Source organism: Anolis carolinensis, chromosome 1 (genome assembly GCF_035594765.1).
Source record: "Anolis carolinensis isolate JA03-04 chromosome 1, rAnoCar3.1.pri, whole genome shotgun sequence".
Lineage (NCBI taxonomy): Eukaryota > Metazoa > Chordata > Lepidosauria > Squamata > Dactyloidae > Anolis > Anolis carolinensis.
In genome coordinates this window covers 257,505,548-257,519,806 of record NC_085841.1, presented here as the reverse complement: position 1 = coordinate 257,519,806, position 14,259 = coordinate 257,505,548, and the positions used below count along the sequence as shown (strand labels likewise).

The 14,259-nt window shown below is 39.8% G+C and overlaps 1 protein-coding gene across 6 annotated transcripts in view; it reads right to left on the bottom strand.

Annotated features, from left to right (window-relative positions):
• The window catches only part of LOC100566696 (membrane-spanning 4-domains subfamily A member 8), a 40,458-nt gene extending 33,193 nt beyond the window's left edge, over positions 1-7,265 (bottom strand). Inside the window, exon 1 of one of the 6 annotated variants that reach the window (XM_008115835.3) lies at positions 7,081-7,265. The gene's annotated coding sequence lies outside the window, so the exon portion shown is untranslated. The remainder of the gene's footprint in view (positions 1-7,080) is intronic. The other 5 variants (XM_008115836.3, XM_008115834.3, XM_008115833.3 and 2 more) reach the window with 5 other exon arrangements.
• Between the last annotated feature and the right edge of the window lie 6,994 nt (positions 7,266-14,259).

Sequence of the window (14,259 nt, the reverse complement as noted above, 5' to 3'; positions counted from 1 at the left end):
ATGGAGCCCTTCTCTATAGGATACACACACACACAGACCATAGTCTTCAGATAACAGAATGCAAATTGAAACCAAATTGGTACAAGTGGGATATGGGATCATTAAAAATGTGATTTGCAAAAACTCACCTGGTAAAATAGCCTGAAAGGTTTTCTGTGTGGGTAATGCTTGATGTCCTAGTGACTCTACTGAGCTCTGTTTCTTCTACAGATGCATTTTAGGCACTAGTTTTATTGATGATGCTATGATGGTGTACTGGAAAAAGGGATGACAAAGGTGATGCTAACAGCAATAAAAATATTGTTTATCGCACGTGTGTCTGTGTTTCAGACTGCAGGTAGTGCTGGATACTTGTTGCAGGTGGATTGGATCACACTGAAGACAAGTCTGCTTATCTGCTCTATGTCATGGTGCCCTCTCCCCTACATAGAGAGGTTTTGTGAAGTGAGTCACTCGGGGTGATATCATACCAGTGCATCAACTACTGTAAAATGTAAAATAAAATGTGGCTGATCTTTTCATGTTTTCACAAGCAAGACTGTGTGCTAGGGATGCAACTTTTAGCAGGTGAAAGCACTTGATTTAACAACTAAGAAAGTGATGGATAAAGACTGGAAACATGAGACCTAATCACATGGATGTTCCCCCCATGTTCTCTCAGTTTTCACATGCTGGTGAAACTGAGTCCTATGGAGGCCATCCCATGACCAAGGCCACTTCCGTCTGTAGGATTCTGTCTTGTCAGTGAAGAGAGACTCCTCTCTCAGGGGGGTGGGGGGAAGCGAAGGAAAGCAGGAAGAAGATGGCAAAGATGAAAGCTGCTGGGAGATAACATGTTGCTTTCCCCCACTTCCCTCCTGCCCGTCTGATGAAGTCCTTGGTCTAACGTTATAATAATACTGATGGTATATTTTGTAATATAATATAATACTAAAAATACAATATAATAATGTTAATTATATATTATATATTACATGTAATATTAATAATAATATTACAATATATTGATATAGTACAATATAGTAATTTATTGCCAGTATTGTGCTATGCTAATAATATAATATTGTATGTAAATTTAATGTGTAAGCTGCTCTGAGTCCCCTTCGGGGTGAGAAGGGCGAGATATAAATGTATCAAATAAATAAATAAATAAAATATTGATTTACTGAATTTGATGAGCCCAATCATCTCATTTTGTTAAGTCCCTAAATTGATTCATGTTTGCATTCCCCTGAGACTTCCCCATTATTCCCTTCCCTTTCTCAAATGCATCATAGTTGACAGACAGCAACCAGGAGAGCTCCAAAACATTTCCAGCTGCCATTAGCCACCAGATCTTGATGTCCACTTAAGCAATATCATCCATGGCCATCAAAAATGGGAAATGTTGTTTCTGTGAAGTCATTAACTATCACTGTCTGAGATTGAAGCTATCTAATAGAGGCCATGTTGCTTGTGGATCACCCCACCCCAAAGTTGCATGCATGGTTACAGGGAATGAAAAGAAGTAGTACTTCCAACATCAGCCGGGGAAGACTGGTGCACATTAGTTATTAATGTACATCTGCATGTACAAAATGGCATTGCAATTTTACCTTTGCAAATTTGAACTGAATACTATTGTTAGGAATTGGGAATGTTCCTCCACTTCCATAGGGAAATGTCCATCTGCATAAGACATTATCAGGATTCCAGCTCTTTTGTTCAAACATGATTTGTCAAATGTTTCCCTGTTAACCCGGGCCTGGGCTGTGGCGCAGGCGGGAGAGCAAGCCAGTGCAATTAACTGCAATGAATCACTCTGACCAGGAGGTCATGAGTTCAAGCCCCGCTCGGAGCCTATGTTTGTTTGTCTTTGTTCTATGTTAAAAGGCATTGAATGTTTGCCTATATGTGTAATGTGATCCGCCCTGAGTCCCCTTCGGGGTGAGAAGGGCGGAATATAAATGCTGTAAATAAATAAATTAATAAATTAACCGGAGTAGACTGCCATGAAGGGAGAACACAGGAGTTCCCCTGATGTTGGGCAGAGGCTCCTTCCATTGCTGGTGTTCCATTCATAGATGGTATATCCACCCAATTCAGGGTGGCATTGGAATCCTTTTCTTCCCCTCCCCTCCCTTGCTCCATTCAGCTAAATACGTTATTTGAAACATTTCCAGGATGGATGCTATGGAAAGAGTGGTTTTGCGATCTTGTCACATGGCCGCCAGCATTGCTGTGCTTCATCAGGGGGCGTGGGAATTTGGCGCGCCACACCCTGCATCGCCTGGATCCAGATGAGGGTGATCACATGGCGTGTAATGCGCAGCTCCCCCCCATTGATTCTACAGCAATACAGGATCCCTCCCGTGTTGCCTTGGCAGCAGCATACCCTCCTTCACACAGAACCGTGCTGACGTTGTCTGATGGGAGCCAGCCAGCTCTGTGGGTGACCTGAGCTAAAATTGGCACAAGCTGCCCATTTTAGCCCTGTGTAAAGAGGTTGTTAATGGAATCCATCATTTGTACACCCTTAAACATGCACCCAAACCTGACGTATTATTTAAGTATCACTTTTATTCTCTTCAACCTTCTGTGCTTCTCTAACATTCTTAGTAAGACAAGTCACTGAGCATTGTGTTTTGTACTTTAATATTCCAAGAAATAATAAAAATAATAAATAAAACCCATTTTCAATGAAACTATTATCCTATGAACTGCCTTCTCTAGTCTAATAATTTCCATTTATCATGGATTTGGCTCATATGATAGCCATTTTTTTTTTAAAAAAGTACAGTTGGCCCATTGTATTTGTGGATTTTGCTTCCAGATTCCACCATCCAAAGATTGAAAAAAAAAAGTTTTAAAAATAATAATTCCAAAAAGCAATTCTTGATTGTTCCATTTTATACAAGGGATTCCCTTTTACTACACAATGTGTACAATACCACTTGAGCATTCATGGATTTTGGGATCTACTGGGAGTCTTGGAACTTTACTCCAGCAGATATCAATAGCTTATGTGTATACCAATTTTGAGGAGTCACTACGGGCAGTCCTCAGGTTACAGACATCCAACTTACATATGTCTCATAGTTAAGAATGGGGCTGAAGTAACAGGAAGGAAATCTAACCCTAGGAAGGGGAAATCACTCTTTTAAGCATTATGTCCTGTCTGCAAGGACAAATAAGACTCTTTAACAGACATTTAATGTCTTTCTTCTCATCACGAAAGTAATTTTTAAGCCATCTTACTTCAGTTATTCAGTGTGCAGGAAATGCCATGTTGCTGATAAGAACACTTTTTGGTAGTCGACCATGGGGCAAAAGAAGCGTCTAAGAGACGTGGAGGATAACACTCCGAAACAGCCCCTCCAACAGCCAAGCAAAAGAGGATCACTGACTTTTATACAAACCATTTTTCAGCTCTTGTCGAAAGTGATAATGTGGAATGCGAGCTAGATAAACTAGCCACATGACCAGAGAGTGCTGTAAATTACTTTGACATGAAAATAACTCTAGTAGAAACAGTGAACCAGGCCTGCAAGCGAGCAGGTGGAGGTGCTAAGCTACTCTCACATGCTTCAACTTATTGTAAGCATTATCATGGAGAAAAGGTGTCTCCACGGAAGCTTTATCACCAATCTTTGTTTCCACAACAAGCCAATTTTTTTAAAAAAAATCCAATTATCAAAGGGACAGAAAGTGAGGTGAAATTGTCTGAACAGGGACACAGCCAACAAAATAAACATCACAGGGGTGTTAACCCTTTTCTATACTATCTAAAACGTGTGTGTGTGTGCTTGGAGTTACACTTAAAAATGTACCTGTTCTGATTTACATACAAATTCAGCTTAAGAAATTACATACAATCTCAATTTAAGAATAAACTTCCAGAACCTATCTTGTCTGTACCTTGGGAACTGCCTGTATTCAAATAACGACTCTTGTAGGAACAAAGCAAAGGATTCTGGCAGTTATCATATTATCAGTTTCTCCAATATTCATTATCTAACTTTTTATACATTTCAGTATTCCTTACAAAAAGTACAAATGAAATATAATATTTCACAGAAGTTCCATAGCACTCATACAGAAAGTTTGCTGTGGATGGAATATGTTTCCAAACTTAGAGGTCCCTACCTCTTCTGATATTCCAATTGTTCAGTCTTGGTCTTGGCTCTACTGATCAATATTTTCAGTGTAAGTATTTAAACAACTGCACTCATTCCTACAAGTATGAACATGGTACATGTCTTCCTGCCGAAATCCATAGGGCAGTGGTTCTCAACTTGTGGGTCCCCAGATGTTTTGGCCTTCCAGAAATCCTAACAGCTGGTAAACCTGGGGACCCAAAGGTTGAAAACCACTGCCATAGGGCATCCTGTGTTACAATTGAAATGGGGAGATTTTTATGCTTGGTCTGCAGCTTATGATTCACAATTCAGTCATGTAATAATTATATTACTCTAGCGATTAATAATATCATGCACCATCATAAGCTTATCAGTCTGGCACTGACTTCCAATTATATAACCAGTCACTTGTCCATATTTGAAAGAGGGGACGAAAGAAAAGAGGTGAACATATTTTGTTTTATTAGCTGACCTGTTTAAAAAAATGAGACAAATTGAAAGAAAGTAGGAGGCCATGCCAAGCCATACTTTGCTCCAGTGCATGAATGATCACACAAGCACTACTACAAACCTCAAAGTCAGCTGGTCATTTAATTGTAAAATAAAACATTTTCACAATATTACCAATAGCAGCAGAATAAGGCTGAAATATCACATGAGTAACTCTCTTATAAATCCCTCAGTTCCAAAATAGTACTTGCTGTCCCTGTACAGATAAATGTAATAGTTTCTCCCACCCAACACTCCTAGCCAACAGCAGAAAGAAAACTGAGTATCCAGGAACAATGCCAGTCAAGAAGCCCCCACCAAGTTCCAAACTTTATGCATCAAGCGGTGTTCAGTTTCATCTGGAACAGACAATACCCGTAACCTTCAGCTTAGCTTGGGTTGTAAAAATCCTTCCTGGAATGATTATTGGAATGATGCTGTAAGCTTTAAGATAAGGTGGTCCATGTAGACAGACATAACATTTTCTACTCCGCACCACAGATATCTCTGAGACCAGCATTCCGAGCTAGAACTGGGTATTAGGTAAATTGACTGCCATTTAACTGAATATAAGTGTCCTGCTGTTTTTTGTTTAAGGTGATATGAAATCTTTGAAGGTGAAAATCAGGGCCATGAATATTACACGAATCTACCAAATAAAACCCATGTGATACTTCTCAAGGCTTCTAACATTCCTTATTCATGATTTGTCTCAAGCTATAGTTATAGCTTATTTCACTTGTATAACACTTTTCTCACCCTGGATGGGGGACTCAAAGTTGTTTCCAAACATATAAATTGATCAGGGCCATAGCCAGAAAAAAAATCAGCGAGGGGGGGGGGGGGTTAAAACTTTTTTTTTTTTAGCTAATCATGAAAAGTAGTTCCATAACGCAAAATAATTTAGAAATCAGGCTCCATCGATACACTTTAGTGGACATTCAAGACAGATAAACTTCAGATAAACTTTTAATTTGGTTAACCAGTTAAAATTCATGAGTAAACCAGGTTTTTTAAAACCTGAAAAATTTCAGGGGGGGGGGAATGTTGAACCCTTATCCCCCCCCCCCCCCAACCCTTGGCTAGAGCCCTGACATTGATCACTTTCTTCTTTTGTCAAAGCACAGATCATAAAGGTAAACACATTGGGAAGAAAAAAAGATAAAGTGGGCAACTTTTACAACACCTCCTGTTGCTGTGTCTTTAGCAGCAGGGTATCGAATCAAGAGTAGCATAAGATAACATTAATCTTCATGTTGTGGGCAACTCATGTGCATTCTGTGTCATAAGTTGTTCAAAGCATGGAAACAGGTCAAACCAATCCCCCAGCCTCTCCCAGTCCATTTTCTCCATGGACACACTGAGGTACAGTAGTTACAGCATTTTTCTTGACCCGGTTTTATAATCCCCTATTCATCAACGGGTGAACAGGGTATCCAAGGGAACTTCTCAAGTGATTAAGAATTTAGAGCTCCTTGTGGGGAAGTTAGAGGAGTAGGAACATGTCAATTATAAAGCAGTATACAGGTTGTGCATCCTTTATCTGAAATTCTTGGAACCTGGAGTGTTTTGGATTTTGATTTTTTTTTAATTATTTTGGAATGTCTGTATTTACATAACAAGATATCTTGGAAATGGAGACCCATCTAAACACAAAATTTACATGCAGATTAATTTATACAAATAAATATGCACAATCTGAAGGAATATACAATTGTTAACAATTTTGTGCATGAAATAAAAGTTTGCATACCACGAGAAAGCAAAGTTGTCATTACCTGAGTCACCCATGTGGACAATTTCGGATTTTGGAGTATTTCAGATTTCGAAATTCCAGATAAGGGATGCTCAACCTGTGGTTCATTTGGTAGCAGTGCGGATACTAGGTGTTACATCTGGGGTGAAGGGTTAAGAGAAGCACTGAAGGAATAGTGCTACTGTTCAAGATTGTGGGACTCAAAAAGAAAAGTTATCTGTCTCTGGTTTTGCTCATCAGGCATCACCCATCCACAAAAACAGAACTTTAGAAACAAGGCTTACGTTTTACAGCCTTCTATTAGATAGCTAATAAAGGCTAAAAAGCACCCAGAGTATGTTGTGCAACATTATTCATTTGAAAAACAATCTTCATCCACAGAACCTGATAATATCAGATTATCCCAGGGAATATCAGAAGTGTTCTGGCTTATTTTGGGTCTCAGTTTCCTTCTTATTCCGATAACTTTCAAAACTGAGCTGATGAGAGCACAATAAATTTCTCAGCATCTGATTCTCAGAGAAAATAACTCACAAGGCATTTCACACAAAAATTGAGGGTGGTGACTGGCTTCGATTTTAAAAACAGCATCTGTAATTCTAGAGAGGAAGAAAGCCTTTGAGCATGCATAGAAACATTATTATTCCTTGAAGCCTTTCGTCCCTGGATGAAATCAAGCACTAATATTATTTAACTTAACACAAAAGGAATACATACTCACAGAAGATCCTTGAAGTGCTTGTTCACAGCTGCTCAGTATATCTGGAATGAGACCAGCAGAATGAAGAAACGAATGTTATGCTTGACGTACAAAGGAAGTAGGATGGTTTTCATTATTGGAGCAGATCCACACAAACACAGGCTTCTTCCATGAACTCTGATGGAGAAGGAGAAATGAAAGTGCAACTGATAACAGCCCCTCATTAACGTTCATATCCTAGGACCAGGATTCCTGGTGCCCTGAAGTGCTGAGCCCCTGCTTCCTCTAGGGCCCCTTCTACACTGCCATATAAAACCCAGATTATCTGCTTTGAACTGGATTATATGGCAGTGTAGAAGGGGCCTAAATTTTAATTTAATTTACTCCACAAGTTTATGATGTTCTTAGTTTGACAATGTATTTCAACCTTAGGGCCAAGTGATAAGAAATGACAGCAGGATGTAAAATGTAAAACATGATGTGTACCATGAAAATGTGAGAGTCCTCAGGGAAAGTGCAACTTAGAAACTGAGATGAATTTCTTTCAATTAATGTACAGACTGTTTAGAAATTGAAAGCATTTCAACTGGAGGAACTGAGGGAACATTTTGACAGGCCAGAAATAGAGATTTTGATCCAGAGTGGGATATTTCAGATCAGTATCATTAGAGGCTATACTGCATGCTCCTGAACTAGCTCAGGGCTGGATGGAGTCCATGGGCACTTCCAGACAGCACAAAAATGCGGTTTTTAAATGGAGAACAAAAAAACATGTCCTCATACAGACCTGTGGGTCCTGGGATTTCTTCCCCAGCCATCCTCACAGGCTTCCTCTGTATCGGAACAAGATTGAGGACGGATGGGGAACATCTAGTGGAAGTTTTTTAAAAATCACTCTGTTATGTGCTAGATTGCACATGTGCACATGCAAATATCTTAATATAAAAATACAAGCCAATTCACGTGCACAAATGAGGTTCAGCAGATAATTGAGGGATTTTTTTTAAAAAAACGTTGGATTTCTCTCTTTCCCCAATAGTTTATTCAAGCTCTGTTTAATATTATAAAGTTTAAAATAAAGAGTTTCAAAGAGTTCTCATTGCTCTCCATTCATGATTCCTATAAATCAGTTATATGTCCGTTTCACAGCCTAATCAGCTCATCAACTGTTTTGGGCTTTTAAAAAGTAGAAATGTGCTGGAGCAGTCTCCACAGCAGGGAGGGAAAGAAATCATGTGTTTTTCATGAGTGCAGAGATATACAGTGATGTGCATATGCGCATTTTTGGTGGGAATCAGGATAAAAGGAGACCCTTTTACCCCACACTTTTTGCCCATCGGAGCGAATTGGCATGGATTTACTGCTAGCGTCATGTAACCACCCCCCTCTTCGAACTTGGGAAATCCAGTGTTTTAGGTACTGTGTAGATGGGTCCTTTATTGCACAGCCCCAAGCCACCCTGGTGGCTAAATTGCAGCTGCATGGCTGAGCAGCTCTGGAAGTGGTTTGGTGCTGCTCAACCGTGACACTTACCTTGCCCACTTGAAAAATGTCATTGTTCATTACTCAGCACCTAGAGTGATGATATCTAGAGAAACAAAGTAATGCCAGAGAGGGGATGAGGGAAGGAAGGATTTGCTCTCTCTTTTCCCTCCTCCCTTCTCTGATCATCTTAGTAAAAAGGTAAAGGTTGTCCCCTGACATTAAATCTAGTTGTGTCCGACTCTGAGGGGAAGGGGTGCTCATCTCCATTTCTAAGCTGAAGAGCCGGTGTTGTATGTAGACACCTCCAAGGTCATGTGGCTGACATGACTGCATGGAGCACCGTTACCTTCACACTGGTATGGTACCTATTGATCTATTCACATTTGCATGTTTTCGAACTGCTGGGTTGGCAGAAGCTAGGGCTAACAGTGGGAACTCACCCCGCTCCTCGGATTTGAACCACTGACCTTTTGGTCAGCAAGTTCAGCAGCTCAGTAGTTTAACCCACTCCGCCACCAGGGGCTTATTTGGTTATCTTTTCACCTTGCCTAAAGTGCCTGTATGTTAAGGGTCTTGATCTTAACAGAAGGTATACAGATAGCCCTCGAGTAAAGCCAGACACTATAGATTTTCCCAAAGGATCAGGCGTGCAATCACAGTGGCCTTCATGGACTTGAAATCAACATTGACTCCATCTCTAGAAATAAACTATGGGAAAAATGGGCAAGACTTGAACTATAAAAGACTTCTAGGCCTTATTAAGGCCCTGTATAGCAATAGTAAGCCACAGATCGGATGTGGAAACCTGGGACAACTTTCTAGAGAAATATCCATGTCCAAAGGAGTCAGACAAGGCTGCATGATGCCACTATCATCTCATGTTCCAGGGAAGGATTAAATTACCTTTTAAGAAAATTCCTAAATGATTGCTCACAGAATGACCTAAAAAATCAATCACAGCAAGTCTAAAATAATGGTTTTTGAGAAAAAAATTCCAATGATGATGACCCCTCGATAGTCATACTTTTGAAAAGGTTAGAAGCTTTCAATATCTGATGCTACTTTTCAATGACACTCTATCTTCGGCCACTCACTTATCTTCTATGACATTTATAACCTAGGAACAAAAATCGTGTAACACAGTGTAGTGGTTATAAATATTGTTATCTAATTGGTTCTATCATAAAAACATAGAAAATTTTATTACACTACAAAAACTTTGTTCATGCAGTCTGTAAAAAGGTTTAAAATGGCACATGAAAGGTTAAAAATGGCAGCCAGAAAAACAAAGTCTCTGGAGTAACTTCAAAGTAAGTACTGCACAATTAAACAGGAAATAACATTTTCAAACCAGGAACAATTTTATTTTTGAAATTTTGTTAAATAATGTTATTGATCCACCAAACTGCCCTCATATTGTTAATTTTATTCCTTGAGAGCTCCTTTTTAAATGTAATGAGCTCTGTCCAATACACTAAGTCTGCTGGCAGAGCCGTACTTAGGTAATTTTTAAGAGTAGGCAATCAGAATTTTGGTGCCCCCCCCAATTGGGGGGGGGGCTGAGTAGCAGGGAAGGGAGGGGAGGGGTCTGCGAAGCGCCAAGGAATGAGAAGGAAGCCGTTCCTCAGCGCTTTGCAGACCAGAGAAGCGGGCGCCGCTTCTCTGCTCTGCAGAGCGCTGAGGAACGCCTTCCTGGTGAGAAGAAAGGCATTTGGCGCTTTGCAGACCAGAGAAGTTGGTGCCGCTTCTCTGGTCTGCAAAGCACAGAACGCCTTCCTGGCGGAGCCAGGATTTGCCTGAACAAGATGGCGCCACAGGCAAATGCCTAGTTTGCCTGGCAGGTGAACCACCCCTGTATGCTGGTGCAGGCTGGAAAACCTTAGCTTTGGAATGATATTTTCTCTTTTGAATAGGCTGTAGTTCTATTCTATGCATCGTATAACATATACAAATATGCAAAGGGCCATGTCTGACCCCTTTACATTTTGATTTTCTTTTTGATATTTTTGGCAGCCCGTGGGGTCCCCAATGGGTCTCAAATCAAGAGCATGATATTCCAAACACTCCCTAGTACACTTACGTTTGGCTCCTGAAATAATTTTGGAGTTTAACTCAAACCTCTCACCCAACAGGGCCAATGGTTAGGAATTATGGGAAATGAAGCCAAAAACCTGTTACAACCATAGACTCTGGATCACTATTCAGCAGAACCGCAGGATCCAAGATGAAAAAGAAAAGTCTTTTCTTTCAGCTCGGACTACCTGAACACCCTCAAAACTTGCACTGGAGGCTGGGAATCCCCACTCCCAACACAGTTTTGGGCAGCTCCTAGGCTGCAGAGGAGCAAGGAAGTGAAGGAAGCTCAGTGGTGTACACCAGCATCACTATCCACTTATGGCAGTATATGTGTGGAAAATTAATGGCTTACTCTTTAAAGTTTCCATAATGCTCAATAAAAAACAAGATTACAGTACTATATGGACTTAAGAATTCACCTCTTAAATTACATTTCCCCCTTCTCAATTCCCTTCCCTGTCCATTTTGGGAGAAATATTTCATACACAGTTGATTCACTAAGTAATTTTTTTGTATAAGAAGATCTGGAATTCGCAATTTTGGGAGAGCTACAAGTTAGTTCAAGGGGAATCAAAGTGCTTTAATTCCTTGGTGTAAAGAAATTTTAAATCAATTCTGGAAATAGAGGTTTTCCAGATATGTGGCTTCAGAGTCACCTAGCTCCAAGTTTACTTGAGGATATTGAACTTTCCTTGAACTGAGATCACGGTTTTGTGTTTATACAAGCTTGTTCTGAGGAAGGGAAATGTCAGCTAATGGTAAACAGCTGCTTCCCATCACATACTGACACAAAATCTCCCAGGTCTGTATTCTCTGTGGGAGCCCATAAAAGGCAGTCAATTTGTACTGTCATTTTGGAGAAACTTATAACAGTGGGCAAAATGAAATGATCAGCATAGATCACTGAGAAGAACGATAGTTGGTTTACTTGAGAAAATTGTTGCTGTTTGAGAAAAATGTTTTGTATTTGTTTATTGACCTAAATATTAGTTAAAGCTGAAAAACATTACATTGTGTAAGGTTGTTCAAATGTCTTAATGTGTTTATTGGTCTGGCCTGAATAGCAGAAGAGAGCCTTATCGCACAAGGCAAGGAAATTGCAGTTGCATCTGGTTAATAGTGGCTTCTGTTGGGGCTTACTGCACAAATGTTATTGCTCTTCTGCTGTTATTCTATGGAAGACCCTTTTCAAGTGATTCTTTTACTAACACAAAAATCCATTGTTCACTTCCTTTCCCATTTCTGTCACATTATGATTTCCTGTGTGAAAGTTCAATTGTGCTATTATGCCCGTTGTGGGGGATCAGGAGCATGTGTTTTGGATGGGAGATCCAGTGCCTTTCCGGAGTCTCTATTGCTAGAATGGTACAATGCCATGGCATGGTAATGCCTCATTCCCTTTCTTTCTCAATATCCATATCCAAACACACATATGGCTGAGCTTCTGCAGGATCAGGGTGGATGAGAAACACAAGATGGTGAACAAGAGTTTGTTTTTCTGCTTGACCCTTCCATATAATACCTTATTTACCTTCTCAAAGCTATAACCACAAAATATGGAGAAGAAAGAGAGGAGGGGAGGTTTTGGTTGCCACTGTCCCCAAGCAGTGTGCTACAAGCATGTGTTTTCTCCTCCCCACTTCCCCCTTCCCTCTGTCTGGCACTTCCTAGAAAAGAAAGAATGAAAAGGAGCACAAGCATGATAAAGGAGGTAGTGGGTGTGCAATAAGGCTTTGGCATAAATAGGCACTGTAATCCTGGAATGGTTCTCAAGGTGTACAAAGCACAGCAATCCCAATTGCATAGCATTTTTACAGACAAAACAATTATAGTAGGAGAGGGGTGTTGAGCAATAAGGCTCTGTGTTGTTAAAGTGGAATGTAGCAGCATATACGCAAGAGGCAAGTTGCTGTATTTCAGTCCAATGTTTACACCTGAAGAATGTTGCCAGTGGAATTAAACCATAATTTTATATAATGGAGTTAGTGAATTTGCTAAATGGTTGTTCGGTCTGAGTCAGACAGTGCTGTATTTCAGCCCAGCGTTTATACACTAACAATGTTCACAATGGAATAGAGCTATGCATTTTTGTTTCTTCATAATGGAGTTGATGAATTTGGTAATTGCCTGTTTGTATGTTACCCTGCACAGGTGTGTTTTATGGGTATTTTAAAGTATTTAAATAAAACCATTATTTAATCATATCTAATTTTTATTTCAAAGGCCCCTGAGAAACAAATTTAAATTTCAAACTGCAGAGAATTTAATGAAATATTAAATATTGCCTGGAGTTGCAACTGTGAGAAAGCTCTTCTCTGAGGATCTTAAGACTATACTAGATTAGTATTAGGCTTGTCTTGGAGTGGAAGAATATATCAAGCAGGAGTGATCCCTCTGAGGCTGCTTTTGTGCACCTTGACCTGCTCTCCCCCCTCCCCCAATTCTTCTCCCAGTAGTTAAAGTTAAAAAATATTTTAATTTTTAAAAAGTAAACCTGATAGAATCTGTGAAATGCTTTAAAAAAATCTTACACAGCTAGGTGAATGCAGGAGGGCGGTGTTCCCTTCCCAAAAGGAATTACAACAGTGAAACCACAGAGTAGCAAAGTGTCACTGTTGTGCTACGAGCAAAGTAATACAATTTTCGGTTGATCATTCTGGTTAGTTGTCAGGATCAATTATCGTGCAAATTCTGCAGGAGGGTGGTTTATGCAATAAAGTCTTAAAAAGTTCTCCCACCTCTTTAGTATTACTCACCTGTCAAAACCCTAAGGCATTTGAGCTACGTAGAATCTAGAATCCTAGAATTGGAATGGGCCATGTGGGTCATCTTGCCCAATCCTTGCCATGCAGGAACACACTGTGAAAGCACTCCAGAAATATGTCCATCTGATCTATTTAAAGTCCTCCAAAGATGAAAAATTTCACCACTTTCTGAGGCAATGTTTTCCTCTGTTGAACTGCTCTTAGTGTTAAGTTCTTTCTAACTTCTAGGTGGAATCTGGGTTTTTTAAAATTGTAATTTGAATCTGCTGGTGTCCTTGTCTCTGGATGTCATTTCTTCAGATATTAAAATGACAGATATCATATTACCTCTCTTTCTTTTCTTTTCCAGGCTATAAAAATCAAGACCTTTGATCTTCTTGGTTGACCTTCTCTGGCCATGCTGCAGCGTGTCAATGTTCTTCTTAAATTCTGGAGACCAAAGCTGGACAGAGTATTCCAAATGAGGTCTAAGCAAAACAGAATAGAGTAGGACCAATACTTCCCTTGATTGAGACACTATGCTCCGTTGATATAGTCCTAAATGGCTCTGGCTTTAAACTCATGCTTAGCTTGTGGTCTACTAGACACCTAGGCCTTTTTTGCACAAACCTATATATGTGCATTTCATTTGTTCCTATCTAGATGTAGTGCCTTATGTTTATTCCTTTTGAAATTAATTTTGTTAATTTTGGCCCAGTTCTTCAATTTCTCAAGGTCATTTTGAATTCTCAGGCTATCCTCTGGAGTAGTAACTACCTTCCACCCCCAGCCCAGCCATTTAGTGTCATTTGCAAATTTGATAAGCATGTCTTCTGTTCCATCATCTAAGACATTTGTTAAAATGTTATACCACAGTGGACTCACATAAAT